Raw genomic sequence first — 21,330 nt, 5'->3', positions numbered from 1 at the left:
GAATAATAGAGGTGACAGATGAGATGAGGAAAGGCTAACCTTGCCAAAGTGGAGGTCTTATCCGCCACCTTGTAGAGTTCTTGGGCTATAACCTCATGAACTTCTATTTCTTCTCCAATCATGATGCTATGGATCATGATGGCCCGGTCTATGGTAACTTCGGACCGGTTGCAAGTGGGAATGATTGAGCGTTGTATGAACTCTAACCATCCTCTAGCCACGGGCTTGAGGTCATGCCTTCTCAATTGAACCGGCTTTCCTCTTGAATCTTGCTTCCATTGTGCGCCCTCTTCACATATGATTGTGAGGACTTGGTCCAACCTTTGATCAAAGTTGACCCTTCTAGTGTAAGGGTGCTCATCTCCTTGCATCATAGGCAAGTTGAACGCCACCCTCACACTCTCTGGACTAAAATCCAAGTATTTCCCCCGAACCATAGTGAGATAATTCTTTGGATTCGGGTTCACACTTTGGTCATGGTTCTTGGTGATCCATGCATTGGCATAGAACTCTTGAACCATCAAGATTCCGACTTGTTGAATGGGGTTGGTAAGTACTTCCCAACCTCTTCTTCGGATCTCATGGCGGATCTCCGGATATTCACCCTTTTTGAGTGAAAAGGGGACTTCGGGGATCACCTTCTTCAAGGCCACAACTTCATAGAAGTGGACTTGATGCACCCTTGAGAGGAATCTATCCATCTCCCATGACTCGGAGGTGGAAGCCTTTGCCTTCCCTTTCCTCTTTCTAGAGGTTTCTCCGGCCTTGGATGCCATAAATGGTTATGGAAAAACGAAAAAGCAACGCTTTTACCACACCAAACTTAAAATGTTTGCTCGTCCTCGAGCAAAAGAAGAAAGAAGAGAGTAGAAGAAGAAGAAATGAGGAAGAGGGGGAAGGTGGTTTGTTCGGCCAAGAAGGGAAAGAAGGGGTGTTTAGGTTGTGTGAAAATGAAGGGTTGAAGAAGGGTATATATAGGAGAGAGGGGGGTAATGGTTCGGCCATTATGGGTGGGTGTGGGAGGGAAAGTGGTTTGAATTTGAAGGGTGAGGTTGGTGGGGTTTTATGAAGGATGGATGTGAGTGGTGAAGAGAAAGATGGGATTTGATAGGTGAAGGGTTTTTGGGGAAGAGGTATTGAGGTGATTAGTGAATGGGGGAAGAAGAGAGAGAGTGATGGTGGGGTCCTGTGGGGTCCACAGATCCTGTGGTGTCAAGGAAAAGTCATCCCTGCACCAAATGTTGCTCAAAATCACGTTTTGAGCTATTTCTGGCGTTAAACGCCGGGCTGGTGCCCATTCCTGGTGTTTAACGCCAGGTTGTTGCCCTTTACTGGCGTTTAACGCCAGTCTGGTGCCCCTTTCTGGCGTTAAACGCCCAGAATGGTGCCAGACTGGGCGTTAAACGCCCAACAGCTAGCATTACTGGCGTTTGAACGCCAGCTTCTTCTCTTCCAGGGTGTGCTATTTTTCTTCCTGTTTTTCATTCTGTTTTTGCTTTTTTCATTGTTTTTGTGACTTCTTATGATCATCAACCTACAAAAAAAGATAAAATAACAAAAGAAAATAGTTAACTATAAAACATTGGGTTGCCTCCCAACAAGCGCTTCTTTAATGTCATTAGCTTGACAGAGGACTCTCATGGAGCCTCAGAAATACTCAGAACCGTGTTGGATCCTCCCAACACCAAACTTAGAGTTTGAATGTGGGGGTTCAACACCAAACTTAGAGTTTGGTTGTGGCCTCCCAACACCAAACTTAGAGTTTGACTGTGGGGGCTCTGCTTGGCTCTGTTTTGAGAGAAGCTCTTCATGCTTCCTCTCCATGATGATAGAGGGATGTCCTTGGGCCTTAAACACCAAGGATTCTTCATTCACTTGAATGATCAACTCTCCTCTATCAACATCAATCACAGCCTTTGCTGTGGCTAGGAAGGGTCTGCCAAGGATGATGGATTCATCCATGCACTTCCCAGTCTCTAGGACTATGAAATCAGTAGGGATGTAATGGTCTTCAATCTTCACCAAAACATTCTCTACAAGTCCATGAGCTTGTTTTCTTGAATTGTCTGCCATCTCTAATGAGATTCTTGCAGCTTGTACCTCAAAGATCCCTAATTTCTCCATTACAGAGAGGGGCATGAGGTTTACACTTGACCCTAAGTCACACAAGGCCTTCTTGAAGGTCATGGTGCCTATGGTACAAGGTATAGAAAACTTCTCAGGATCCTGCCTCTTTTGAGGCAGTTTCTGCCTAGACAAGTCATCCAGTTCTTTGGTGAGCAAAGGTGGTTCATCCTCCCAAGTCTCATTTCCAAATAACTTGTCATTTAGCTTCATGATTGCTCCAAGGTATTTAGCAACTTGCTCTTCAGTGACATACTCATCCTCTTCAGAGGAAGAATACTCATCAGAGCTCATGAATGGCAGAAGTAAGTCCAATGGAATCTCTATGGTCTCATTTTGAGCCTCAGATTCCCATTGTTCCTCATTGAGGAACTCCGAGGAGATTGGTACACGCCCACTGAGGTCTTCCTCAGTGGCGTCTTCCTCCTCTCTTTCCTCTCCATATTCGGCCATGTCTATGGCTTTGCACTCTCCTTTTGGATTTTCTTCTGTATTACTTGGGAGAGTGCTAGGAGGGAGTTCAGTAACTTTCTTGCTCAGCTGACCCACTTGTCCTTCCAAATTTCTGATGGAGGACCTTGTTTCATTCATGAAACTTTGAGTGGTCTTTATTAGATCAGAGACCATTGTTGCTAAGTCAGAAGTATTCTGCTTAGAACTCTCTGTCTGTTGCTGAGAAGATGATGGAAAAGGCTTGCTTTTGCTAAACCTGTTTCTTCCTCCATTATTGTTATTGAAACCTTGTTGAGGTCTCTCTTGATTCTTCCATGAGAGATTTGGGTGATTTCTCCATGAAGAATTATAGGTGTTTCCATAGGGTTCTCCTAGGTAATTCACCTCTTCCATAGAAGGGTTCTCAGGATCATAAGCTTCTTCCTCAGATGAAGCATCCTTAGTACTGTTTGGTGCATTTTGCATTCCAGACAGACTCTGAGAAATCAAATTGACTTGTTGAGTCAATATCTTGTTCTGAGCCAATATGGCATTCAGAGTGTCAATCTCAAGAACTCCTTTCTTCTGACTAGTCCCATTGTTCACAGGATTCCTTTCAGAAGTGTACATGAATTGGTTATTTGCAACCATTTCAATCAATTCTTGAGCTTCTGCCGGCGTCTTCTTCAGATGAAGAGATCCTCCAGCAGAGCTATCCAAGGACATCTTAGATAGTTCAGAGAGACCATCATAGAAAATACCTATGATGCTCCATTCAGAAAGCATGTCTGAGGGACATCTTTTGATTAATTGTTTGTATCTTTCCCAAGCTTCATAGAGGGATTCTCCATCCTTCTGTCTGAAGGTTTGGACTTCCACTCTAAGCTTACTCCATCTTTGTGGTGGAAAGAACTTTGCCAAGAAGGCATTGACTAGCTTTTCCCAAGAGTCCAGGCTTTCTTTAGGTTGAGAATCCAACCATATTCTAGCTCTGTCTCTTACAGCAAAAGGGAATAGCATCAGTCTATAGACCTCAGGGTTAACCCCATTAGTCTTGACTGTGTCACAGATTTGCAAGAATTCAGCTAAGAACTGATGAGGATCTTCCATTGGAAGTCCATGGAATTTGCAATTCTGTTGCATTAGAGAAACTAATTGAGGCTTAAGCTCAAAGTTGTTTGCTCCAATGGCAGGGATAGAGATGCTTCTCCCATAGAAATCAGGAGTAGGTGCAGTGAAGTCACCCAGCACCTTCCTTGCATTGTTGGCATTTGGTGCACGAAATTGCAATAACACTTTTGCAATCCCGCACAACTAACCAGCAAGTGCACTGGGTCGTCCAAGTAATACCTTGCGTGAGCAAGGGTCGATCCCACGGAGATTGTCGGCTCAAAGCAAGCTATGGTTATCTTGTAAATCTTAGTCAGGATATCAGAAATTATCAGGATTGATTGTAAGAAGCAAAAGAACATGTAATGGTTACTTGTACTGCAGTAATGGAGAATGGATTGAGGTTTGGAGATGCTCCATCTTTCGAATCTCTGCTTTCCTACTATCTTCTTCATCAAACACGCATGTCTCCTTCCATGGCAAGCTCGTGTAGGGTCTCACTGTTGTCAGCAGCTACCTCCCATCCGCGCAGTGAAAGCTAATGCACACACTCTGTCACAGTGCTGCCAATCACCGGTTTGGTTCCCTCCCCTACCGGAATAGAATCACTCTTTTGCGTCTGTCACTAACGCCCAGTAGGTTACAGGTTTGAAGCACGTCACAGTCATTCAATCATTGAATCCTACTCAGAATACCACAGACAAGGTTTAGACCTTCCGGATTCTCTTGAATGCTGCCATCAGGTCCTGCCTATACCACGAAGATTCCGATGAAAGAACCCAAGAGATAACTACTCAATCTAAGATAGAACAGAGGTGGTTGTCAGGCACGTGTTCATGGTTGAGAATGATGATGATTGTCACGGATCATCACATTCATCCGGATTAAGAACAAGTGTTATCTTAGAATGGAAACAAGCATGATTGAATAGGAAACAGTAGTAATTGCATTAATCCATCAAGACACAGCAGAGCTCCTCACCCCCAACCATGGGGTTTAGAGGCTCATACTGTGGAAAGAACGTGTACAAAATGTTATGAGGTCATAAGGTACGGATACAATGTCAAAAGATCCTATAAGTAGTAAACTAGTGTCCTAAGGTTTACAGAAATGAGTAAATGACATAAAAATCCACTTCCGGGCCCACTTGGTGTGTGCTTGGGCTGAGCAATGAAGGAATTTCGTGTAGAGACCTTTTCTGGAGTTAAACGCCAGCTTTGGTGCCAGTTTGGGCGTTTAACTCCCATTTGGGTGCCAGTTCCAGCGTTTAACGCTGGGATTTCTTGAGGTGACTTTGAACGCCGGTTTGGGCCATCAAATCTTAGGCAAAGTATGGACTATTATATATGCTGGAAAGCCCAGGATGTCTACTTTCCAACGCCGTTGAGAGCGCGCCAATTGGGCTTCTGTAGCTCCAGAAAATCCACTTCGAGTGCAGAGAGGTCAGAATCCAACAGCATCTGCAGTCCTTTTCAGTCTCTGGATCAGATTTTTGCTCAGAACCTTTAATTTCAGTCAGAAAATACCTGAAATCACAGAAAAACACACAAACTCATAGTGAAGTCCAAAAAAGTGAATTTTAATTAAAAACTAATAAAAATATACTAAAAACTAACTAAAAGATACTAAAAACATACTAAAAATAATGCCAAAAAGCATACAAATTATCCGCTCATCACAACACCAAACTTAAATTGTTGCTTGTCCCCAAGCAACTGAAAATCAAAATAGGATAAAAAGAAGAGAATATACTATAGATTCCAAAATATCAAAGAAACATAGCTCCAATTAGATGAGCGGGACTAGTAGCTTTTTGCCTCCGAACAGTTTTGGCATCTCACTCTATCCTTTGAAGTTCAGAATGATTGGCATCTATAAGAACTCAGAACTCAGATAGTGTTATTGATTCTCCTAGTTAAGTATATTGATTCTTGAACATAGCCAGTGTATGAGTCTTGGCTGTGGCCCAAAGCACTCTGTCTTCCAGTATTACCACCGGATACATACATGCCACAGACACATAATTGGGTGAACCTTTTTAGATTGTGACTCAGCTTTGCTAAAGTCCCCAATTAGAGGTGTCCAGGGTTCTTAAGCACACTCTTGTTGCCTTGGATCACAACTTTATTTCCTTCTCTTTTTTTTTCTTTTCTTTTTCTTTCCCTTTTTTTTTCGAATTTTTTTTTTCACTGCTTTTCTTGCTTCAAGAATCAATTTGATGATTTTTCAGATCCTCAATAACAGTTCTCTTTCTCCTCATTCTTTCAAGAGCTAACAATTTTAACATTCTTAAAACAACAAATTCAAAAGACATATGCACTGTTCAAGCATTCATTCAGAAAACAAAAAGTATTGTCACCACATCAAACTAATTCAACTAGTTTCAGAGATAAATTTCGAAACCCTGTACTTCTTGTTCTTTTGTGATTAAAGCATTTTTCTTTTAAGAGAGGTGATGGATTCATAGGACATTCATAGCTTTAAGGCATAAACTTTATTAATTTTATTAATTAAGAACAAGACTCAAATATAGATATAAGATGAGACTAAAAATAATAAATAAAAAAATGAAAAATAATAGGCTCCTAATGATAGAGGTTTTCACAGAGTTAGAACTCAACAACCTTGATTTTGAGAAGTGGATGCTCCCTCAGCTTGAGAGGAGAGCTTTTGGCGTTTCATCTCTTGAATTTCACGCCCCTGCTTCTCTTGTTCCTTCAGCAATTTGCAGAGCATGCAGTTCTGATTCTGCTGTTCTTCCTTCAGTTGCTCCATAGTCTCTTGCAGCTTGTTAATAGATGCTTCTAGGTTGGACCAGTAGTCAATTCTTGGGAATTCAGGGAGGAATTCCTGCGCCCTCCTCTTGATGGAGTTGTCTTGCACTTGTCCTTCCATTGACTTCTTGGTGATTGGGTGTTCAATGGGTATGAACTCATCTACTCCCATCTTCACCCCAGCCTCTTTGCAGAGCAAGGAAATCAAGCTTGGATAAGCCAATTTGGCTTCAGTGGAATTCTTATTTGCAATTGTGTAAATCTCACAAGCAATCACATGATGGACCTCCACCTCTTTTCCAAGCATAATGCAATGAATCATCACTGCTCTCTTGATGGTGACCTCAGAACGGTTGCTAGTGGGCAATATGGAATACCCAATAAAGTCTAGCCAACCTCTTGCAATTGGTTTGAGGTCTCCCCTCTTGAGTTGGTTTGGGACACCCTTAGAATTGGTTATCCACTTAGTTCCAGGGAGGCAGATGTCCTCTAGAACTTGATCCAACCCCTTATCTACTCTCACCATCCTCCTATTAAAGGAATCAGGATCATCTTGTAGTTGAGGCAACTTGAAGATTTCTCTTATTTTGTCCAGATGGAAATATATAACTTTCCCTCTGACCATGGTTCTATGGGTATGGTAAGCGGTTCCAGTCATTCTTTGCTTATCTGTTAGCCACAGATTTGAATAGAATTCCTGAACCATGTTCCTTCCAACCTTTGTCTCAGGATTGGTCAGAACTTCCCAACCTCTGTTTCGAATTTGCTCTTGGATCTCCGGATATTCATCTTCTTTCAGATCAAATTTAACTTCCGGGATCACTGACCTCAAACCCATTATTTTGTGATAATGGTCTTCATGTTCTTTGGTTAAGAACTTCTCTTCATTCCAAAGATTCTTTGGATTAGTCTCTTTCTTTCCTCTTGAGTTGGTTTGTTTTCCCTTGGGAGCCATGATATTGATGAATCTTGGCTTAGTGATCACGGAAAAGCACACCAAACTTAGAGGTTTTGCTTGCCCTCAAGCAAAAAGAAAAGAAAGAAGATAAGAGAGAGAGGGGGAGAAAATTCGAATGGTGTGAGGAAGGAGGGGTGAGGAACGTTCATTTATAGAGTGGGGGGAGGAGAATTTCGAAAACAAAAGAGAGATTTGAAAGGAAATTTGAAAAGATATAAAAAATATTTGAGAAAAGGGTGAGTTTTTGAAGAAGATTTGAGATTATTTTGAAATAGATTTGAAGAATGGTTTTGATTTTTGAAGATTTGAAAGTGAATGATGAATGATTGAAGTGTGATTTTGTAGAAAAGTATGGGTGAGAAAAGGAAAGTTTGAAAAAATCTGATTTGAAAACAAAATTGTGGTCCCCCCACCAAGCTGGCGTTAAACGCCCAGAATGGCACCCATTCTGGCGTTTAACACCCATTTGTTGCCCCATTTGGGCGTTTAACGCCCAGTCAGGTACCCTGGCTGGCGTTAAACGCCAGAAATTCTTCCTCACTGGGCGTTTTTCTAAAACGCCCAGGATGCTGCACACCTGGCGTTAAACGCCCAGAATGGTGCCCATTCTGGCGTTTAACGCCCAAAATGGCACCATTCCTGGCGTTAAACGCCCAGAATGGTACCCATTCTGGCGTTTAACGCCCAAAATGCCCCTTACTGGCGTTTTTTCGCCAGTAAGCTCATTTTCTCTGCTTTTTGAGCTGAATCCTTCTGTAACTCTGTGAATTCCTTCATTTTTGATACTTGCCTCTGTAAGAACTAATCATACACCTTCCTAATGACTGGGTTGCCTCCCAGTAAGCGCTTCTTTACTGTCTTTAGCTGGACTTCTGCTGAGAATCACTCAAGCCTCAGTTTTGAGCATTCCTGCTCAAAATTTCCTTCAAGATAATGCTTGATTCTCTGTCCATTAACAATGAACTTCCTGTCAGAATCAATATCCTGAAGCTCAACATATCCATATGGTGACACTCCTGTAATCACATATGGACCCCTCCAACGGGATTTGAGTTTTCCTGGAAACAGTCTGAGCCTAGAGTTGAAGAGCAGAACTTTTTGTCCTGGCTCAAAGACTCTGGTTGACAATCTCTTGTCATGCCACTTCTTTGCCTTTTCCTTATAGATCTTAGCATTTTCAAAGGCATTGAGTCTGAACTCCTCTAGCTCATTTAGCTGGAGCAATCTTTTTTCACCAGCTAACTGTGCATCCATGTTTAGGAATCTGGTTGCCCAGTAGGCTTTATGTTCCAGTTCCACTGGCAAATGACAGGCCTTCCCATACACCAGTTGGTATGGGAAGGTCCCTATAGGAGTCTTGAATGCTGTTCTGTATGCCCACAGAGCATCATCCAAGCTCTTTGCCCAATCCTTTCTTCGGGACATTACAGTCCGTTCTAGGATTCTTTTTAGCTCTCTGTTAGAGACTTCTGCTTGCCCATTTGTCTGTGGATGATACGGAGTTGCCACCTTGTGGCTAATTCCATATCTAACCATAGCAAGGTGCAGCTGTTTATTGCAGAAATGAGTGCCCCCATCACTGATTAGCACTCTGGGAACGCCAAATCTGCTGAAAATATTCTTCTGGAGGAATTTCAGTACGGTCTTAGTATCATTAGTGGGTGTAGCAATTGCTTCTACCCACTTAGACACATAGTCCACTGCCACCAGAATGTAGGTGTTTGAGTATGATGGTGGGAATGGCCCCATGAAGTCAATTCCCCATACATCAAACAGCTCTATCTCTAATATCCCTTGTTGAGGCATGGCATATCCATGAGGCAGGTTACCAGCTCTTTGGCAACTGTCACAGTTACGCACAAACTCTCGGGAATCTTTATAGAGAGTAGGCCAGTAGAAGCCGCACTGGAGAACTTTAGTGGCTGTTCGCTCACTTCCAAAATGTCCTCCATACTGTGATCCATGGCAATGCCATAGGATCCTTCGTGCTTCCTCTCTGGGTACACACCTGCGGATCACTCCGTCAGCACATCTCTTAAAGAGATATGGTTCATCCCAAAGGTAGTACTTGGCATCTGAAATTAGTTTCTTTCTCTGCACATAACTGTACTCTTTGGGTATGAACCTCACAGCTTTATAGTTTGCAATATCTGCAAACCATGGAGCTTCCTGAATGGCAAAGAGTTGCTCATCTGGGAAAGTCTCAGAGATCTCAGTAGAAGGGAGGGACGCCCCAGCTACTGGTTCTATTCTGGACAGATGATCAGCTACTTGGTTCTCTGTCCCTTTTCTGTCTCTTATTTCTATATCAAACTCTTGCAGAAGCAACACCCATCTTATAAGCCTGGGTTTTGAATCCTGCTTTGTGAGTAAGTATTTAAGAGCAGCATGGTCAGTGTACACAATCACCTTTGATCCCACTAGGTAGGATCTAAACTTGTCAATGGCATAGACCACTGCAAGTAATTCTTTTTCTGTGGTTGTGTAATTCTTCTGTGCATCATTTAGAACACGGCTAGCATAATAAATGACATGCAGAAGTTTGTTATGCCTCTGTCCCAACACTGCACCAATGGCATGATCACTGGCATCACACATTAATTTAAATGGTAGTGCCCAATCTGGTGCAGAGATGACTGGTGCTGTGACCAATTTAGCTTTCAGGGTCTCAAATGCCTGCAAACACTGTGTGTCAAACACAAATGGTGTGTCAGCAGCTAACAGGTTACTCAGAGGTTTAGCAATTTTCGCAAAGTCCTTAATAAACCTTCTGTAGAATCCTGCATGCCCCAGAAAGCTTCTGATTGCCTTAACATTGGCAGGTGGTGGTAATTTTTCAATTACCTCCACCTTTGCCTTATCCACCTCTATTCCCCTGCTTGAAATTTTGTGCCCAAGGACAATTCCTTCAGTCACCATAAAGTGACATTTCTCCCAGTTTAAAACTAGGTTAGTCTCTTGGCATCTTTTCAGGACAAGTGATAGGTGGTTAAGACAGGAGCTGAATGAGTCTCCATACACTGAGAAGTCATCCATGAAGACTTCCAGAAATTTCTCTACCATATCTGAGAAGATAGAGAGCATGCACCTCTGAAAGGTTGCAGGTGCATTGCACAGACCAAAAGGCATTCTCCTATAGGCAAACACGCCAGAAGGGCATGTGAATGCTGTTTTCTCTTGGTCTTGAGGATCTACTGTAATTTGGTTGTAGCCTGAGTAGCCATCCAAAAAGCAGTAATAGTCATGGCCAGCTAGTCTTTCTAGCATTTGGTCTATGAATGGTAAAGGAAAATGATCCTTTCTGGTGGCTGTATTGAGTCTTCTGTAGTCAATACACATGCGCCACCCTGTGACTGTTCTTGTAGGAACCAGTTCATTTTTTTCATTATGAACCACTGTCATGCCTCCCTTTTTGGGAACAACTTGGACAGGGCTCACCCAGGGGCTATCAGAAATAGGATAAATAATCCCAGCCTCTAGTAATTTAGTGACCTCTTTCTGCACCACTTCCTTCATGGCAGGATTTAGCCTCCTCTGTGGTTGAACCACTGGTTTGGCATTATCCTCCAATAGGATCTTGTGCATGCATCTGGCTGGGCTAATGCCCTTGAGATCACTTATGGACCACCCAAGAGCTGTCTTGTGTGTCCTTAGCACTTGAATCAGTGCTTCCTCTTCCTGTGAATTTAAGGCAGAGCTTATAATTACTGGAAAAGTTTCACCCTCTCCCAAAAATGCATATTTCAGGGATGGTGGTAATGGTTTGAGTTCAGGCTTAGGAGGCTTATCCTCCTCCTGAGGAATTTTCGAAAATTCCTTTGCCTCCTCTGGCTCTTCCTGATCAGTTTGAGCATCTTTGAAGATGTCCTCAAGCTCTGATTCTAGGCTTTCAGCCATATTGATCTCTTCTACCAGAGAGTCAATAATGTCAGCGCCCATGCAGTCCTCTGGTGTGTCTGGATGCTGCATTGCTTTTACAGCATTCAACTTGAACTCATCCTCATTGACTCTCAAGGTTACTTCCCCTTTTTGTACATCAATGAGAGTTCGTCCAGTTGCTAGGAAAGGTCTTCCTAGAATGAGAGTTGCACTTTTGTGCTCCTCCATTTCCAGCACCACAAAGTCAGTTGGAAAGGCAAATGGCCCAACCTTGACAATCATGTCCTCTATTATGCCTGATGGGTGTTTAATGGAGCCATCAGCAAGTTGGAGGCATATCCTGGTTGGTTTGACTTCTCCAATCAACCCAAGCTTTCTGATAGTGGATGCAGGTATTAAATTGATACTTGCTCCCAGATCACATAAGGCTGTCTTGGTGTAAGTGCCTTCCAATGTGCATGGTATCAGAAAGCTTCCAGGATCTTGAAGCTTTTCTGGTAAGCTTTTTAGAATGACTGCACTGCATTCTTCAGTGAGAAACACTTTTTCAGTTTCTCTCCAATCCTTCTTATGACTTAAGATCTCTTTCATGAACTTAGCATAAGAAGGTATTTGCTCAAGTGCCTCTGCAAAAGGAATCTTTATTTCAAGAGTCCTTAAATAGTCTGCAAAGCGGGCAAATTGTTTATCCTGTTCCGCTTTGCGGAGTTGCTGAGGATAAGGCATCTTGGCTTGATATTCTTCAACCTTAGATGCTGCAGGTTTATTCCTTACAGAAGTGGTTGAAGAAGCCTTGTTAGAGGGATTACTGTCAGCACTCTCAGGTGTCTGATCCTCCCTTGGCGTTTGAACGCCAGGAATGGGTGAAGTTTGGGCGTTAAACGCCAACTTCCCTTCCTTTTCTGGCGTTTGAACGCCAGAACTGGGCAAGGAATGGGCGTTTAACGCCAACTTTCCTTCCCTTTCTGGCGTTTGAACGCCAATATTCCTCTCTGGGCTCTTACTGTCCTCAGAGGGATTTTGAACAGTGGTTTGGTTGTCCTCTGTCATTTGTTCCTTATTTGGCTTTTTGCTCTTTTGAACAGTGTTATTCAAGGTCTTTCCACTCCTCAATTGAACTGCTTGACACTCTTCTGTTATCTGTTTAGATATTTGCTGTTTTGCTTGATTCAACTGTAGTTCTATGCTTTTATTAGCAACTTTAGTTTCATTGAGCATCTCTTTAAATTCTGCTAACTGTTCTGTCATCAGGAGTAGTTGTTGATTAAGCTCCATTACCTGTTCTTGAGGATTAGAGTCAGTGACTACTGTCATGACTTCCTCTTCTGGAGAGAACTCATTGCTAGAGTACAGATATTGGTTTCTAGCAACAGTGTCTATAAGCTCTTGAGCTTCTTCAATTGTCTTCCTCATGTGTATAGATCCACCAGCTGAGTGGTCTAAGGACACCTGAGCTTTTTCTGTAAGCCCATAGTAGAAAATGTCTAACTGTACCCACTCTGAAAACATTTCAGAGGGACATTTTCTTAGCATACCTCTATACCTCTCCCAGGCATTATAAAGGGATTCATGATCCTCTTGTTTAAAGCCTTGGATGTCCAGCCTTAGCTGTGTCATCCTCTTTGGAGGGTAAAAATGATTCAGGAATTTGTCTGATAGCTGTTTCCATGTCTTTATGCTTGCTGTAGGTTGGTTATTTAACCACCTTTTAGCTTGATCTTTTACAGCAAATGGAAACAGTAATAGTCTGTAGACATCCTGATCCACCTCTTTATCATGTACTGTGTCAGCAATTTGTAAGAACTGTGCCAGAAACTCAGTAGGTTCTTCCTGTGGAAGACCGGAATACTGGCAATTTTGCTGCACTATGATAATGAGTTGAGGATTTAGCTCAAAGCTGCTTGCTTTGATGGGAGGTATACAGATGCTACTCCCATATGCAGCTGTAATGGGGTTAGCATAAGACCCCAGAGTCCTTTTGGACTGATTAATTCCACTTAAGTCCATAATGGACAAAAGGGAAATGAGAATGATTGCAAAGAGATAAATTTTGTTTATTTTTATTTTTTTTTGAAATAACCGAAAAAAAATAAAATTCAATAAAATAAAAGTAAAATAAAAGGAAAATAAAAGAAAATTCGAAAATTAAAAATAAAATAAGATCAAAGCAAATTGAGAACTGAATCAATTAGTAAAAAAAAGATTTTGAAAACAGCAATTAAGAAGATATGATTGAAAAATTTTTATGAAAGAGATTTGATTTTTTTTTTTAAAAAGAGGAAAGAGAAAAACACAAAAGACACCAAACTTAAAATTTTTAGAAAATCAAACACTGAATTTTTCGAAAATTTTAAGAGAAAAACACAAAGAGGACACCAAACTTAGAATTTTTATGAATCAAAAAGGGACTAAGAACATGCAAAAACGAAAATTTAAAAGAAAAACAAAAGCATGCAATTGACACCAAACTTAGAATATGAAACTAGACTCAACTAAAAGACTCTAAACCAACAAAAATAAAACAGTCCTAATCTAAGCAACAAGATAAGCCGTCAGTTGTCCAAACTCGAACAATCCCCGGCAACGGCGCCAAAAACTTGGTGCACGAAATTGCAATAACACTTTTGCAATCCCGCACAACTAACCAGCAAGTGCACTGGGTCGTCCAAGTAATACCTTGCGTGAGCAAGGGTCGATCCCACGGAGATTGTCGGCTCGAAGCAAGCTATGGTTATCTTGTAAATCTTAGTCAGGATATCAGAAATTATCAGGATTGATTGTAAGAAGCAAAAGAACATGTAATGGTTACTTGTACTGCAGTAATGGAGAATGGGTTGAGGTTTGGAGATGCTCCATCTTCCGAATCTCTGCTTTCCTACTATCTTCTTCATCAAACACGCATGTCTCCTTCCATGGCAAGCTCGTGTAGGGTCTCACTGTTGTCAGCAGCTACCTCCCATCCGCGCAGTGAAAGCTAATGCACACACTCTGTCACAGTGCTGCCAATCACCGGTTTGGTTCCCTCCCCTACCGGAATAGAATCACTCTTTTGCGTCTGTCACTAACGCCCAGTAGGTTACAGGTTTGAAGCACGTCACAGTCATTCAATCATTGAATCCTACTCAGAATACCACAGACAAGGTTTAGACCTTCCGGATTCTCTTGAATGCTGCCATCAGGTCCTGCCTATACCACGAAGATTCCGATGAAAGAACCCAAGAGATAACTACTCAATCTAAGATAGAACAGAGGTGGTTGTCAGGCACGTGTTCATGGTTGAGAATGATGATGATTGTCACGGATCATCACATTCATCCGGATTAAGAACAAGTGTTATCTTAGAATGGAAACAAGCATGATTGAATAGGAAACAGTAGTAATTGCATTAATCCATCAAGACACAGCAGAGCTCCTCACCCCCAACCATGGGGTTTAGAGGCTCATACTGTGGAAAGAACGTGTACAAAATGTTATGAGGTCATAAGGTACGGATACAATGTCAAAAGATCCTATAAGTAGTAAACTAGTGTCCTAAGGTTTACAGAAATGAGTAAATGACATAAAAATCCACTTCCGGGCCCACTTGGTGTGTGCTTGGGCTGAGCAATGAAGAAATTTCGTGTAGAGACCTTTTCTGGAGTTAAACGCCAGCTTTGGTGCCAGTTTGGGCGTTTAACTCCCATTTGGGTGCCAGTTCCAGCGTTTAACGCTGGGATTTCTTGAGGTGACTTTGAACGCCGGTTTGGGCCATCAAATCTTGGGCAAAGTATGGACTATCATATATTGCTGGAAAGCCCAAGATGTCTACTTTCCAACGCCGTTGAGAGCGCGCCAATTAGGCTTCTGTAGCTCCAGAAAATCCACTTCGAGTGCAGGGAGGTCAGAATCCAACAGCATCTGCAGTCCTTTTCAGTCTCTGGATCAGATTTTTGCTCAGAACCTTCAATTTCAGTCAGAAAATACCTGAAATCACAGAAAAACACACAAACTCATAGTGAAGTCCAGAAAAGTGAATTTTAATTAAAAACTAATAAAAATATACTAAAAACTAACTAAAAGATACTAAAAACATACTAAAAACAATGCCAAAAAGCATACAAATTATCCGCTCATCAGCATTGTTATTGTTTTCGGCTGCCATGTGTTCTTCTTCTTTGAAGAATTCGGTCAGGTCCTCTAAAGAGAGTTGTGCCTTGGCTTCTCTTAGCTTCCTCTTCAAGGTTCTCTCGGGTTCAGGGTCAGCTTCAACAAGAATGCCTTTGTCTCTGCTCCTGCTCATATGAAAGAGAAGAGAACAAGAAAATGTGGAATCCTCTATGTCACAGTATAGAGATTCCTTGAGGTGTCAGAGGAAAAGAGAAATAGAAAGAAGAAGGAGAAGAAGAATTCGAACTTTAATTAGATAAGGTTCGAATTGTGCATTGAGAAGGAGTGGTACTCCATAAATAGAAGGATGTGAGAAGGAAGTAATTTTTTTTCGAAAATTAATTAAAATATTTTGAAAACATTTTTGAAAAACACCAATTGATTTTCGAAAATAAGAGTGGAAAAGAAATCAAGTGATTTTCGAAAAAGGATTTAAAATTAGAGGTTAAAAAGATTTGATTGAAAACTTATTTTGAAAAAGATGTGAAAAAAAAATATGATTGGTTTTAAAAAGATGTGATTGAGAAGATATGATTTGAAATACATTTAAAAGATATGATTTTGAAAACAATTTAAAAAGATTTGATTTTAAGAAAAAAATATTAATGACTTGCCTAACAAGAAAAGATATGATTCAAACATAAAACCTTTCTTAATAGAAAAGGCAAAAAATGTTCAATCAAATCATTAATTGTTGGTAAGTATCTTTGAAAAAGGAAAGAAATTAATTTTGAAAACATTTGATTGAAAAGATATGATTTGAAAAAGATTTGATTTTGAAAAACTTTGAAAACTTGAAAAAAATTTGATTTGAAAACAAAATCTTCCTCCTAGCACCATCCTGGCGTTAAACGCCCAGAATGGTATACATTCTGGCGTTTAACGCCCAAAATGCTACCTCTTTGGGCGTTAAACGCCCAACCAGGTACCCTGGCTGGCGTTTAAACGCCAGTCTGCCTTCTTCACTGGGCATTTTTGAATGCTCAGCTTTTTCTGTATAATTCCTCTGCAGTATGTTCTGAATCTTCAATTCTTTGTATCATTGACTTGAAAAGACACAAATTAGAAATATTTTTTGATTTTTAATAATGAGGAATAATCAAAATGCAACTAAAATCAAATAACAATGCATGCAAAACACCAAACTTAGCAGTTTGTGTGCTACTGACACTATATGAGACACATGAATACTCAAGTCAATAGAATTTAAAGATCAAAACAAAGAAGTACATGCATGGATTCGAAAAATATAACAAAAACATGCATTTGACACCAAACTTAAGATGAGACACTAGACTAAAGCAAGAAACATCAAATATTTTTGGTTTTTATGGTTTTTGTGAAATTTTTTTTTTTTGTGTTTTTCGAAAATTAAGTGGGAAAAGGTATCAAAATTCTTAATGAGAATTCCAGGAATCAGTGCAATGCTAGTCTAAGACTCCAGTCCAGGAATTAGACATGGCTTCACAGCCAGCCAAGCTTTCAAAGAAAGCTTCGGTCCAAAACACTAGACATGGCCAAAGGCCAGCCAAGCCTTAGCAGATCACTGCTCCAAAAGCAAGATGAACAAGCTCTTGTGATGATAGGTTGAAACCTCGGTCCAATGAAATTAGACATGGCTTTACAGCCAGCCAGATTTCAACAAATCATCATGAAACTCTAGAATTCATCTTCAAGAATTTTGAAAAAAAATAAATACCTAATCTAAGCAACAAGATGAACCGTCAGTTGTCCAAACTAGAACAATCCCAGGCATTGTTACCAAAAGCTTGCTCAAAACTTGAACAATCCCCGGCAACGGCGCCAAAAACTTGGTGCGCGAAATTGTGAACAATACTTTTCACAACTCTCATAATCCCTGGTCATGAACTCCAAAAACTTGGTGGTTCAATTCCATGGCATTACACAACTTCGCACAACTAACCAGCAAGTGCACTGGGTCGTCCAAGTAATACCTTACGTGAGTAAGGGTCGATCCCACGGAGATTGTTAGCATTGAAGCAAGCTATGGCCATCTTGTAAATCTTAGTCAGGCAAACTCAATTGTATATATGATGATGAACGAAAATAATATAAAGATAAAGATAGTGATACTTATGTATATCATTGGTGTAAGAGCTTCAGACAAGCGTATGAAGATGCCTTCCCTTCCGTCTCTCTGCTTTCCTACTGCCTTCATCCAATCCTTCTTACTCCTTTCCATGGCAAGCTCGTGTAGGGTTTCACTGTTGTCAGCAGCTACCTCCCATCCTCTCAGTGAAAGCGATTGCATATGCTCCGTCACAGCATAGCGGAATTCATCTGTCGGTTCTCAATCAGACCGGAATAGAATCCATTGATTCTTTTGGCGTCTGTCACTAACGCCCCGCCCTCAGGAGTTTGAAGCACGTCGCAGTCATTCAGTCATTTAATCCTACTCAGAATACCACAGACAAGGTTTAGACCTTTCGGATTCTCTTGAATGCCGCCATCAGGTCCTGCCTATACCACGAAGACTCTGACCTCACGGAATGGTTGGCTCGTTTGTCAGGCGAGCACTCAGTTGTCAGGCGATCAACCATGCATCGTGCAATCAGGAATCCAAGAGATATTCACTAAGCCTCAGATGCTTGTAGAACAAGAATGGTTGTCAGTCACCTTGTTCATAGGTGAGAATGGTGATGGGCGTCAATCATCACCTTCATCATGTTGAAGAACAAGTGATATCTTGGACAAAGAACAAGCGGAATTGAATAGAAGAACAATAGTAATTGCATTAATACTCGAGGTACAGCAGAGCTCCACACCTTAATCTATGGTGTGTAGAAACTCCACCGTTGAAAATACATAAGAACAAGGTCTAGGCATGGCCGAATGGCCAGCCTCCCAAATGATCTAAGAACTAGATGTCCGAAGATGATCAAAGGATCTAAAAATAATCCAAAGATTAAAATACAATAGTAAAAGGTCCTACTTATAGGGAACTAGTAGCCTAGGGTGTACAGAGATGAGTAAATGACATAAAAATCCACTTCCGGGCCCACTTGGTGTGTGCTTGGGCTGAGCAATGAAGCTTTTTCGTGTAGAGACTCTCCTTGGAGTTAAACGCCAGCTTTAGTGCCAGTTTGGGCGTTTAACTCCCAATTAGGTGCCAGTTCCGGCGTTTAACGCTGGAATTTCTTGAGGTGACTTTGAACGCCGGTTTGGGCCATCAAATCTTGGGCAAAGTATGGACTATTATATATTGCTGGAAAGCCCAGGATGTCTACTTTCCAACGCCGTTGAGAGCGCGCCAATTGGGCTTCTGTAGCTCCAGAAAATCCACTTCAAGTGCAGGGAGGTCAGAATCCAACAGCATCTGCAGTCCTTTTGAGTCTCTGGATCAGATTTTTGCTCAGGTCCCTCAATTTCAGCCAGAAAATACCTGAAATCACAGAAAAACACACAAACTCATAGTAAAGTCCAGAAAAGTGAATTTTAACTAAAAACTAATAAAAATATACTAAAAACTAACTAGATCATACTAAAAATATACTAAAAACAATGCCAAAAAGCATACAAATTATCCGCTCATCACCATGCCTCCTCCGCTGTTTTATATTTGGACAAAGAACCATTGCTAGAGGTGTCCAAGAGAGTTCTATCTTGCTCTCGCATCCCTTGACATATGTATCCAAGCAATACTTGAGTGTCAAGCATGTGATTAGGGCATGCGTCTAGTAGCTTACGAAACGTTCCCAATACTCATATAGCGGTTCCATTTCACCTTGCACAATACAAGACATTTCCTTCCTTAGCCTATCCATCTTTTCCGGGGGTAAGAATTTATCCAAGAATCCTCTTCTAAGTAAGTCCCAATCGGAGGTGACTTCACTAGATAGAGTGTAGAACCATTCTTTAGCCTTGTCCTCAAGAGAGAAAGGGAAAGCAAACAACCATATAGCAACTTCATCGGATCCTTCCCGTCTAGTGGTTGAGCATATACGATGAAAGTCTTTGAGATGTCGAATAGGGTCTTGTGCGGGAAGCTCGTGAAACTTAGGTAGGAGGTTGATCAAAGCGGTCTTCAATTCAAAGTTTGCATTCAAGTTGGGGTGAGTTACATGAAGGGGTTGAAGGACATAATCCGGTGCACCCGCTTCCTTGATGGTAACTCTCCTCGGAGCATCCATGGTGTTAGTACCTAAAACAAAAAAGAGTTGTTAGTGATATTGATGGAAGTATGACTAATGCCTTCTTTGAGTGACGGTCCAATGTTCACTTTTAATAAGGTGGTTGAGGTGGTGAAAACCTCTTCACCTTTCCCAAACTTTAGCCGCCTCCGAGCTTGTCTAATATGAAACAAAGTTCGTTCTATTTCCGGATCAAAGGGGACTAAGCTAGGATTCGGTTGTGAACGCGTCATGCAATGAAGGGAAAATGAGATTCATGGTAACGATGAGGGGTTAGTCACTTGAACAATTTACAATGAAATGCAACTATGTACATATATACACACATTTATTCCAAACAATAACATGGCACACTAAGCAATTCCCCGGCAACGGCGCCATTTTGATAAACGAAATTTAGCATGCCGATTTAGAATTCAATGATGAATATGATCGTGAGTATAGTCTAATCGACACTTAAACTTCGCACCAAACAATCCTACAAACTATAACCGAGAGTACTAGTCTCCCGAGTCGTCCTCCCTTGGAATTGCTAAAGTATGCATCTTATTGATTAGAAAACCTTGTTATGATTTCTTGAAGGTTTAGCAAAATAATAGGAAACAAATAATCAATCCTTAAAAGACTTGGCTTAGGGTTGGCATTAGAGATTCTATCCTTATAGTTCCTTCAATGATGACAACAATTAGGCCTTGCTTCATTTAGTTAACCCCTAGGCATAGAGGAAAGTCAAATGAGAGTAATCAAGTTGAGTCACAAGTCCTAACTTCACCTTATGGAAATCTAGCTTTAGTGCACTCCAAGTCAATTAGCAATCCCTAATTTCCAAATCAACAATTGACACAACTATTCAACTTCTTCTAATGGCTCAAACCCTATGCCAAGTAAGAAACTTCTACTCCATGGCTAATGTTGACATTTTATCAAACATTTGATGAGCAAGAATGGAAATCATAGTAAAAATGGGGAGAAAATAGAATTAAAGTATTGCAACACAAGGAACTAACAACAATTAACAAAGAACAACAATGAAAATCAAATTCTCAAGGAATTGATACAATCTAAACTACAAAGTTAAATCCTAGATCTATGAGAATTGAGCAATTACAAGTACTACTTGAGATTGGAGAAGAAGATCTATGACATGAACAAAGTGAATTAAGAATTGCAATGGATCTCACCAAAGAGTGATTGAAAATTCAGAAATTGGATGAAGAGGAACCCTCGTGAGAGCTTTGAATCTCTCTCTCCTTCTCCAAGAGTGTAACTAACTATCTCCCCCCCCCCCCCCAAAAAAATATCTAGAATCTAGAAAATGAGCTAAAAGTCCCTTAACCCTTGTTCCTTTGGTCTTCTTAAGCTTTTCCCGCCAAGGCACTTCCCAAAGATGAGATCCCCAACTGCCTCCATGCCCAAGTCACGTGGCTCTAAAAAAAATCACATTCGAGCATCGGCGCGCACGCGCAATGTACGCGTGCGCGCCACTGGGGTGTCTTGTGATGTGCGCGGAGGCGTAATGTACGCGTGCGCGCCCATGAAGATCATGACTTAGCCGCTACGCAAGCCGGCTCGTGGCTTGGCTCTTGGCTTCGACTTCTAGTTGCTCTATCCACGCGGACGCATCAAGTGCGCGCACGCGCCCATGCTGAGATTTCCAAGGCTCAATTCTCATGCTCCCTTCCTTTGCACCCGTCCTCCTTCTCTCTTCCGGTCCATCCCTGCCCTATATTCTGAAACCACTTAACACACAGGTCAC

The 21,330-nt window shown here is 41.3% G+C and overlaps 1 non-coding gene across 1 annotated transcript; it reads left to right on the top strand.

The window, feature by feature from the left end:
* The first annotated feature begins 3,336 nt into the window (after positions 1-3,336).
* On the top strand, positions 3,337-3,444 carry LOC130958374 (small nucleolar RNA R71). Its single transcript, XR_009077500.1, has one exon. It is a non-coding gene; the product is annotated as a small nucleolar RNA R71 (small nucleolar RNA).
* Positions 3,445-21,330: the final 17,886 nt, after the last annotated feature.

The sequence above is a fragment of the Arachis stenosperma genome, chromosome 10, assembly GCF_014773155.1.
Source record: "Arachis stenosperma cultivar V10309 chromosome 10, arast.V10309.gnm1.PFL2, whole genome shotgun sequence".
Taxonomy (NCBI): Eukaryota; Viridiplantae; Streptophyta; class Magnoliopsida; order Fabales; family Fabaceae; genus Arachis; species Arachis stenosperma.
Note: the sequence above shows the minus strand (reverse complement) of the source record. Positions and strands in the feature narration are given on the sequence as shown.